An 8,546-nucleotide genomic window follows, 5' to 3' on the forward strand; every position below is an offset into this window, starting at 1 on the left:
TCAGGGCCACAGCCCCTGGAGACAAAGACCGGCCCTTTTCCCTGGGAAAGAAAAGTGGCCAGCCCAGGTTCCTGATGTCAGTTTGTAGGGTTCCCTTAGGACTTTCAGGGCAGCACAGGTTTGAGGTGGGGGCAGGTTGGGTCTGGGACATATCCTCGTCCGTTCGGATATTTTGCAGGCAGCCGGCCACTCAGGGCCACTCAGGGCCACAGCCCCTGGAGACAAACACCGGCCCTTTCCCTGGGAAAGAAAAGTGGCCAGCCCAGGTTCCTGATGTCAGTTTGTAGGGGTTCCCTTAGGACTTTCAGGGCAGCACAGGTTTGAGGTGGGGGCAGGTTGGGTCTGGGACATATCCTCGTCCGTTCGGATATTTTGCAGGCAGCCGGCCACTCAGGGCCACAGCCCCTGGAGACAAAGACCGGCCCTTTTCCCTGGGAAAGAAAAGTGGCCCAGCCCAGGTTCCTGATGTCAGTTTGTAGGGTTCCCTTAGGACTTTCAGGGCAGCACAGGTTTGAGGTGGGGGCAGGTTGGGTCTGGGACATATCCTCGTCCGTTCGGATATTTTGCAGGCAGCCGGCCACTCAAGGGCCACAAGCCCCTGGAGACAAAGACCGGCCCCTTTTCCCTGGGAAAGAAAAGTGGCCAGCCCAGCTTCCTGATGTCAGTTTGTAGGGTTCCCTTAGGACTTTCAGGGCAGCACAGGTTTGAGGTGGGGGCAGGTTGGGTCTGGGACATATCCTCGTCCGTTCGGATATTTTGCAGGCAGCCGGCCACTCAGGGCACACAGCCCCTGGAGACAAAGACCGGCCCTTTTCCCTGGGAAAGAAAAGTGGCCAGCCCAGCTTCCTGATGTCAGTTTGTAGGGTTCCCTTAGGACTTTCAGGGCAGCACAGGTTTGAGGTGGGGGCAGGTTGGGTCTGGGACATATCCTCGTCCGTTCGGATATTTTGCAGGCAGCCGGCCACTCAGGGCCACAGCCCCTGGAGACAAAGACCGGCCCTTTTCCCTGGGAAAGAAAAGTGGCCAGCCCAGGTTCCTGATGTCAGTTTGTAGGGTTCCCTTAGGACTTTCAGGGCAGCACAGGTTTGAGGTGGGGGCAGGTTGGGTCTGGGACATATCCTCGTCCGTTCGGATATTTTGCAGGCAGCCGGCCACTCAGGGCCACAGCCCCTGGAGACAAAGACCGGCCCTTTTCCCTGGGAAAGAAAAGTGGCCAGCCCAGCTTCCTGATGTCAGTTTGTAGGGTTCCCTTAGGACTTTCAGGGCAGCACAGGTTTGAGGTGGGGGCAGGTTGGGTCTGGGACATATCCTCGTCCGTTCGGATATTTTGCAGGCAGCCGGCCACTCAGGGCCACAGCCCCTGGAGACAAAGACGGCCCTTTTCCCTGGGAAAGAAAAGTGGCCAGCCCAGCTTCCTGATGTCAGTTTGTAGGGTTCCCTTAGGACTTTCAGGGCAGCACAGGTTTGAGGTGGGGGCAGGTTGGGTCTGGGACATATCCTTGTCCGTTCGGATATTTTGCAGGCAGCCGGCCACTCAGGGCCCACTCAGGGCCACAGCCCCTGGAGACAAAGACCGGCCCTTTTCCCTGGGAAAGAAAAGTGGCCAGCCCAGGTTCCTGATGTCAGTTTGTAGGGTTCCCTTAGGACTTTCAGGGCAGCACAGGTTTGAGGTGGGGGCAGGTTGGGTCTGGGACATATCCTCGTCCGTTCGGATATTTTGCAGGCAGCCGGCCACTCAGGGCCACAGCCCCTGGAGACAAAGACCGGCCCTTTTCCCTGGGAAAGAAAAGTGGCCAGCCCAGGTTCCTGATGTCAGTTTGTAGGGTTCCCTTAGGACTTTCAGGGCAGCACAGGTTTGAGGTGGGGGCAGGTTGGGTCTGGGACATATCCTCGTCCGTTCGGATATTTTGCAGGCAAGCCGGCCACTCAGGGTCACTCAGCCGGCCACAGCCCCTGGAGACAAAGACCGGCCCTTTTCCCTGGGAAAGAAAAGTGGCCAGCCCAGCTTCCTGATGTCAGTTTGTAGGGTTCCCTTAGGACTTTCAGGGCAGCACAGGTTTGAGGTGGGGGCAGGTTGGGTCTGGGACATATCCTCGTCCGTTCGGATATTTTGCAGGCAGCCGGCCACTCAGGGCCACAGCCCCTGGAGACAAAGACCGGCCCTTTTCCCTGGGAAAGAAAAAGTGGCCAGCCCAGGTTCCTGATGTCAGTTTGTAGGGTTCCCTTAGGACTGTCAGGGCAGCACAGGTTTGAGGTGGGGGCAGGTTGGGTCTGGGACATATCCTCGTCCGTTCGGATATTTTGCAGGCAGCCGGCCACTCAGGGCCACAGCCCCTGGAGACAAAGACCGGCCCTTTTCCCTGGGAAAGAAAAGTGGCCAGCCCAGCTTCCTGATGTCAGTTTGTAGGGTTCCCTTAGGACTTTCAGGGCAGCACAGGTTTGAGGTGGGGGGCAGGTTGGGTCTGGGACATATCCTCGTCCGTTCGGATATTTTGCAGGCAGCCGGCCACTCAGGGCCACAGCCCCTGGAGACAAAGACCGGCCCTTTTCCCTGGGAAAGAAAAGTGGCCAGCCCAGCTTCCTGATGTCAGTTTGTAGGGTTCCCTTAGGACTTTCAGGGCAGCACAGGTTTGAGGTGGGGGCAGGTTGGGTCTGGGACATATCCTCGTCCGTTCGGATATTTTGCAGGCAGCCGGCCACTCAGGGCCACTCAGGGCCACAGCCCCTGGAGACAAACACTGGCCCTTTTCCCTGGGAAAGAAAAGTGGCCAGCCCAGCTTCCTGATGTCAGTTTGTAGGGTTCCCTTAGGACTTTCAGGGCAGCACAGGTTTGAGGTGGGGGCAGGTTGGGTCTGGGACATATCCTCGTCCATTCGGATATTTTGCAGGCAGCCGGCCACTCAGGGCCACAGCCCCTGGAGACAAAGACCGGCCCTTTTCCCTGGGAAAGAAAAGTGGCCAGCCCAGGTTCCTGATGTCAGTTTGTAGGGTTCCCTTAGGACTTTCAGGGCAGCACAGGTTTGAGGTGGGGGCAGGTTGGGTCTGGGACATATCCTCGTCCGTTCGGATATTTTGCAGGCAGCCGGCCACTCAGGGCCACAGCCCCTGGAGACAAAGACCGGCCCTTTTCCCTGGGAAAGAAAAGTGGCCAGCCCAGGTTCCTGATGTCAGTTTGTAGGGTTCCCTTAGGACTTTCAGGGCAGCACAGGTTTGAGGTGGGGGCAGGTTGGGTCTGGGACATATCCTCGTCCGTTCGGATATTTTGCAGGCAGCCGGCCACTCAGGGCCACAGCCCCTGGAGACAAAGACCGGCCCTTTTCCCTGGGAAAGAAAAGTGGCCAGCCCAGGTTCCTGATGTCAGTTTGTAGGGTTCCCTTAGGACTTTCAGGGCAGCACAGGTTTGAGGTGGGGGCAGGTTGGGTCTGGGACATATCCTCGTCCGTTCGGATATTTTGCAGGCAGCCGGCCACTCAGGGCCACAGCCCCTGGAGACAAAGACCGGCCCTTTTCCCTGGGAAAGAAAAGTGGCCAGCCCAGGTTCCTGATGTCAGTTTGTAGGGTTCCCTTAGGACTTTCAGGGCAGCACAGGTTTGAGGTGGGGGCAGGTTGGGTCTGGGACATATCCTCGTCCGTTCGGATATTTTGCAGGCAGCCGGCCACTCAGGGCCACAGCCCCTGGAGACAAAGACCGGCCCTTTTCCCTGGGAAAGAAAAGTGGCCAGCCCAGGTTCCTGATGTCAGTTTGTAGGGTTCCCTTAGGACTTTCAGGGCAGCACAGGTTTGAGGTGGGGGCAGGTTGGGTCTGGGACATATCCTCGTCCGTTCGGATATTTTGCAGGCAGCCGGCCACTCAGGGCCACAGCCCCTGGAGACAAAGACCGGCCCTTTTCCCTGGGAAAGAAAAGTGGCCAGCCCAGCTTCCTGATGTCAGTTTGTAGGGTTCCCTTAGGACTTTCAGGGCAGCACAGGTTTGAGGTGGGGGCAGGTTGGGTCTGGGACATATCCTCGTCCGTTCGGATATTTTGCAGGCAGCCGGCCACTCAGGGCCACTCAGCCGGCCACAGCCCCTGGAGACAAAGACCGGCCCTTTTCCCTGGGAAAGAAAAGTGGCCAGCCCAGCTTCCTGATGTCAGTTTGTAGGGTTCCCTTAGGACTTTCAGGGCAGCACAGGTTTGAGGTGGGGGCAGGTTGGGTCTGGGACATATCCTCGTCCGTTCGGATATTTTGCAGGCAGCCGGCCACTCAGGGCCACAGCCCCTGGAGACAAAGACCGGCCCTTTTCCCTGGGAAAGAAAAGTGGCCAGCCCAGCTTCCTGATGTCAGTTTGTAGGGTTCCCTTAGGACTTTCAGGGCAGCACAGGTTTGAGGTGGGGGCAGGTTGGGTCTGGGACATATCCTCGTCCGTTCGGATATTTTGCAGGCAGCCGGCCACTCAGGGCCACAGCCCCTGGAGACAAAGACCGGCCCTTTTCCCTGGGAAAGAAAAGTGGCCAGCCCAGGTTCCTGATGTCAGTTTGTAGGGTTCCCTTAGGACTTTCAGGGCAGCACAGGTTTGAGGTGGGGGCAGGTTGGGTCTGGGACATATCCTCGTCCGTTCGGATATTTTGCAGGCAGCCGGCCACTCAGGGCCACAGCCCCTGGAGACAAAGACCGGCCCTTTTCCCTGGGAAAGAAAAGTGGCCAGCCCAGGTTCCTGATGTCAGTTTGTAGGGTTCCCTTAGGACTTTCAGGGCAGCACAGGTTTGAGGTGGGGGCAGGTTGGGTCTGGGACATATCCTCGTCCGTTCGGATATTTTGCAGGCAGCCGGCCACTCAGGGCCACAGCCCCTGGAGACAAAGACCGGCCCTTTTCCCTGGGAAAGAAAAGTGGCCAGCCCAGGTTCCTGATGTCAGTTTGTAGGGTTCCCTTAGGACTTTCAGGGCAGCACAGGTTTGAGGTGGGGGCAGGTTGGGTCTGGGACATATCCTCGTCCGTTCGGATATTTTGCAGGCAGCCGGCCACTCAGGGCCACAGCCCCTGGAGACAAAGACCGGCCCTTTTCCCTGGGAAAGAAAAGTGGCCAGCCCAGCTTCCTGATGTCAGTTTGTAGGGTTCCCTTAGGACTTTCAGGGCAGCACAGGTTTGAGGTGGGGGCAGGTTGGGTCTGGGACATATCCTCGTCCGTTCGGATATTTTGCAGGCAGCCGGCCACTCAGGGCCACAGCCCCTGGAGACAAAGACCGGCCCTTTTCCCTGGGAAAGAAAAGTGGCCAGCCCAGCTTCCTGATGTCAGTTTGTAGGGTTCCCTTAGGACTTTCAGGGCAGCACAGGTTTGAGGTGGGGGCAGGTTGGGTCTGGGACATATCCTTGTCCGTTCGGATATTTTGCAGGCAGCCGGCCACTCAGGGCCACTCAGGGCCACAGCCCCTGGAGACAAAGACCGGCCCTTTTCCCTGGGAAAGAAAAGTGGCCAGCCCAGCTTCCTGATGTCAGTTTGTAGGGTTCCCTTAGGACTTTCAGGGCAGCACAGGTTTGAGGTGGGGGCAGGTTGGGTCTGGGACATATCCTCGTCCGTTCGGATATTTTGCAGGCAGCCGGCCACTCAGGGCCACAGCCCCTGGAGACAAAGACCGGCCCTTTTCCCTGGGAAAGAAAAGTGGCCAGCCCAGGTTCCTGATGTCAGTTTGTAGGGTTCCCTTAGGACTTTCAGGGCAGCACAGGTTTGAGGTGGGGGCAGGTTGGGTCTGGGACATATCCTCGTCCGTTCGGATATTTTGCAGGCAGCCGGCCACTCAGGGCCACAGCCCCTGGAGACAAAGACCGGCCCTTTTCCCTGGGAAAGAAAAGTGGCCAGCCCAGGTTCCTGATGTCAGTTTGTAGGGTTCCCTTAGGACTTTCAGGGCAGCACAGGTTTGAGGTGGGGGCAGGTTGGGTCTGGGACATATCCTCGTCCGTTCGGATATTTTGCAGGCAGCCGGCCACTCAGGGCCACAGCCCCTGGAGACAAAGACCGGCCCTTTTCCCTGGGAAAGAAAAGTGGCCAGCCCAGCTTCCTGATGTCAGTTTGTAGGGTTCCCTTAGGACTTTCAGGGCAGCACAGGTTTGAGGTGGGGGCAGGTTGGGTCTGGGACATATCCTCGTCCGTTCGGATATTTTGCAGGCAGCCGGCCACTCAGGGCCACAGCCCCTGGAGACAAAGACCGGCCCTTTTCCCTGGGAAAGAAAAGTGGCCAGCCCAGCTTCCTGATGTCAGTTTGTAGGGTTCCCTTAGGACTTTCAGGGCAGCACAGGTTTGAGGTGGGGGCAGGTTGGGTCTGGGACATATCCTCGTCCGTTCGGATATTTTGCAGGCAGCCGGCCACTCAGGGCCACAGCCCCTGGAGACAAAGACCGGCCCTTTTCCCTGGGAAAGAAAAGTGGCCAGCCCAGCTTCCTGATGTCAGTTTGTAGGGTTCCCTTAGGACTTTCAGGGCAGCACAGGTTTGAGGTGGGGGCAGGTTGGGTCTGGGACATATCCTCGTCCGTTCGGATATTTTGCAGGCAGCCGGCCACTCAGGGCCACTCAGGGCCACAGCCCCTGGAGACAAACACCGGCCCTTTTCCCTGGGAAAGAAAAGTGGCCAGCCCAGGTTCCTGATGTCAGTTTGTAGGGTTCCCTTAGGACTTTCAGGGCAGCACAGGTTTGAGGTGGGGGCAGGTTGGGTCTGGGACATATCCTCGTCCGTTCGGATATTTTGCAGGCAGCCGGCCACTCAGGGTCACTCAGCCGGCCACAGCCCCTGGAGACAAAGACCGGCCCTTTTCCCTGGGAAAGAAAAGTGGCCAGCCCAGCTTCCTGATGTCAGTTTGTAGGGTTCCCTTAGGACTTTCAGGGCAGCACAGGTTTGAGGTGGGGGCAGGTTGGGTCTGGGACATATCCTCGTCCGTTCGGATATTTTGCAGGCAGCCGGCCACTCAGGGCCACAGCCCCTGGAGACAAAGACCGGCCCTTTTCCCTGGGAAAGAAAAGTGGCCAGCCCAGGTTCCTGATGTCAGTTTGTAGGGTTCCCTTAGGACTGTCAGGGCAGCACAGGTTTGAGGTGGGGGCAGGTTGGGTCTGGGACATATCCTCGTCCGTTCGGATATTTTGCAGGCAGCCGGCCACTCAGGGCCACAGCCCCTGGAGACAAAGACCGGCCCTTTTCCCTGGGAAAGAAAAGTGGCCAGCCCAGCTTCCTGATGTCAGTTTGTAGGGTTCCCTTAGGACTTTCAGGGCAGCACAGGTTTGAGGTGGGGGCAGGTTGGGTCTGGGACATATCCTCGTCCGTTCGGATATTTTGCAGGCAGCCGGCCACTCAGGGCCACAGCCCCTGGAGACAAAGACCGGCCCTTTTCCCTGGGAAAGAAAAGTGGCCAGCCCAGCTTCCTGATGTCAGTTTGTAGGGTTCCCTTAGGACTTTCAGGGCAGCACAGGTTTGAGGTGGGGGCAGGTTGGGTCTGGGACATATCCTCGTCCGTTCGGATATTTTGCAGGCAGCCGGCCACTCAGGGCCACAGCCCCTGGAGACAAAGACCGGCCCTTTTCCCTGGGAAAGAAAAGTGGCCAGCCCAGCTTCCTGATGTCAGTTTGTAGGGTTCCCTTAGGACTTTCAGGGCAGCACAGGTTTGAGGTGGGGGCAGGTTGGGTCTGGGACATATCCTCGTCCATTCGGATATTTTGCAGGCAGCCGGCCACTCAGGGCCACAGCCCCTGGAGACAAAGACCGGCCCTTTTCCCTGGGAAAGAAAAGTGGCCAGCCCAGGTTCCTGATGTCAGTTTGTAGGGTTCCCTTAGGACTTTCAGGGCAGCACAGGTTTGAGGTGGGGGCAGGTTGGGTCTGGGACATATCCTCGTCCGTTCGGATATTTTGCAGGCAGCCGGCCACTCAGGGCCACAGCCCCTGGAGACAAAGACCGGCCCTTTTCCCTGGGAAAGAAAAGTGGCCAGCCCAGCTTCCTGATGTCAGTTTGTAGGGTTCCCTTAGGACTTTCAGGGCAGCACAGGTTTGAGGTGGGGGCAGGTTGGGTCTGGGACATATCCTCGTCCGTTCGGATATTTTGCAGGCAGCCGGCCACTCAGGGCCACAGCCCCTGGAGACAAAGACCGGCCCTTTTCCCTGGGAAAGAAAAGTGGCCAGCCCAGGTTCCTGATGTCAGTTTGTAGGGTTCCCTTAGGACTTTCAGGGCAGCACAGGTTTGAGGTGGGGGCAGGTTGGGTCTGGGACATATCCTCGTCCGTTCGGATATTTTGCAGGCAGCCGGCCACTCAGGGCCACAGCCCCTGGAGACAAAGACCGGCCCTTTTCCCTGGGAAAGAAAAGTGGCCAGCCCAGGTTCCTGATGTCAGTTTGTAGGGTTCCCTTAGGACTTTCAGGGCAGCACAGGTTTGAGGTGGGGGCAGGTTGGGTCTGGGACATATCCTCGTCCGTTCGGATATTTTGCAGGCAGCCGGCCACTCAGGGCCACAGCCCCTGGAGACAAAGACCGGCCCTTTTCCCTGGGAAAGAAAAGTGGCCAGCCCAGCTTCCTGATGTCAGTTTGTAGGGTT

The sequence above is a fragment of the Anomalospiza imberbis genome, unplaced genomic scaffold, assembly GCF_031753505.1.
Source record: "Anomalospiza imberbis isolate Cuckoo-Finch-1a 21T00152 unplaced genomic scaffold, ASM3175350v1 scaffold_361, whole genome shotgun sequence".
Lineage (NCBI taxonomy): Eukaryota > Metazoa > Chordata > Aves > Passeriformes > Viduidae > Anomalospiza > Anomalospiza imberbis.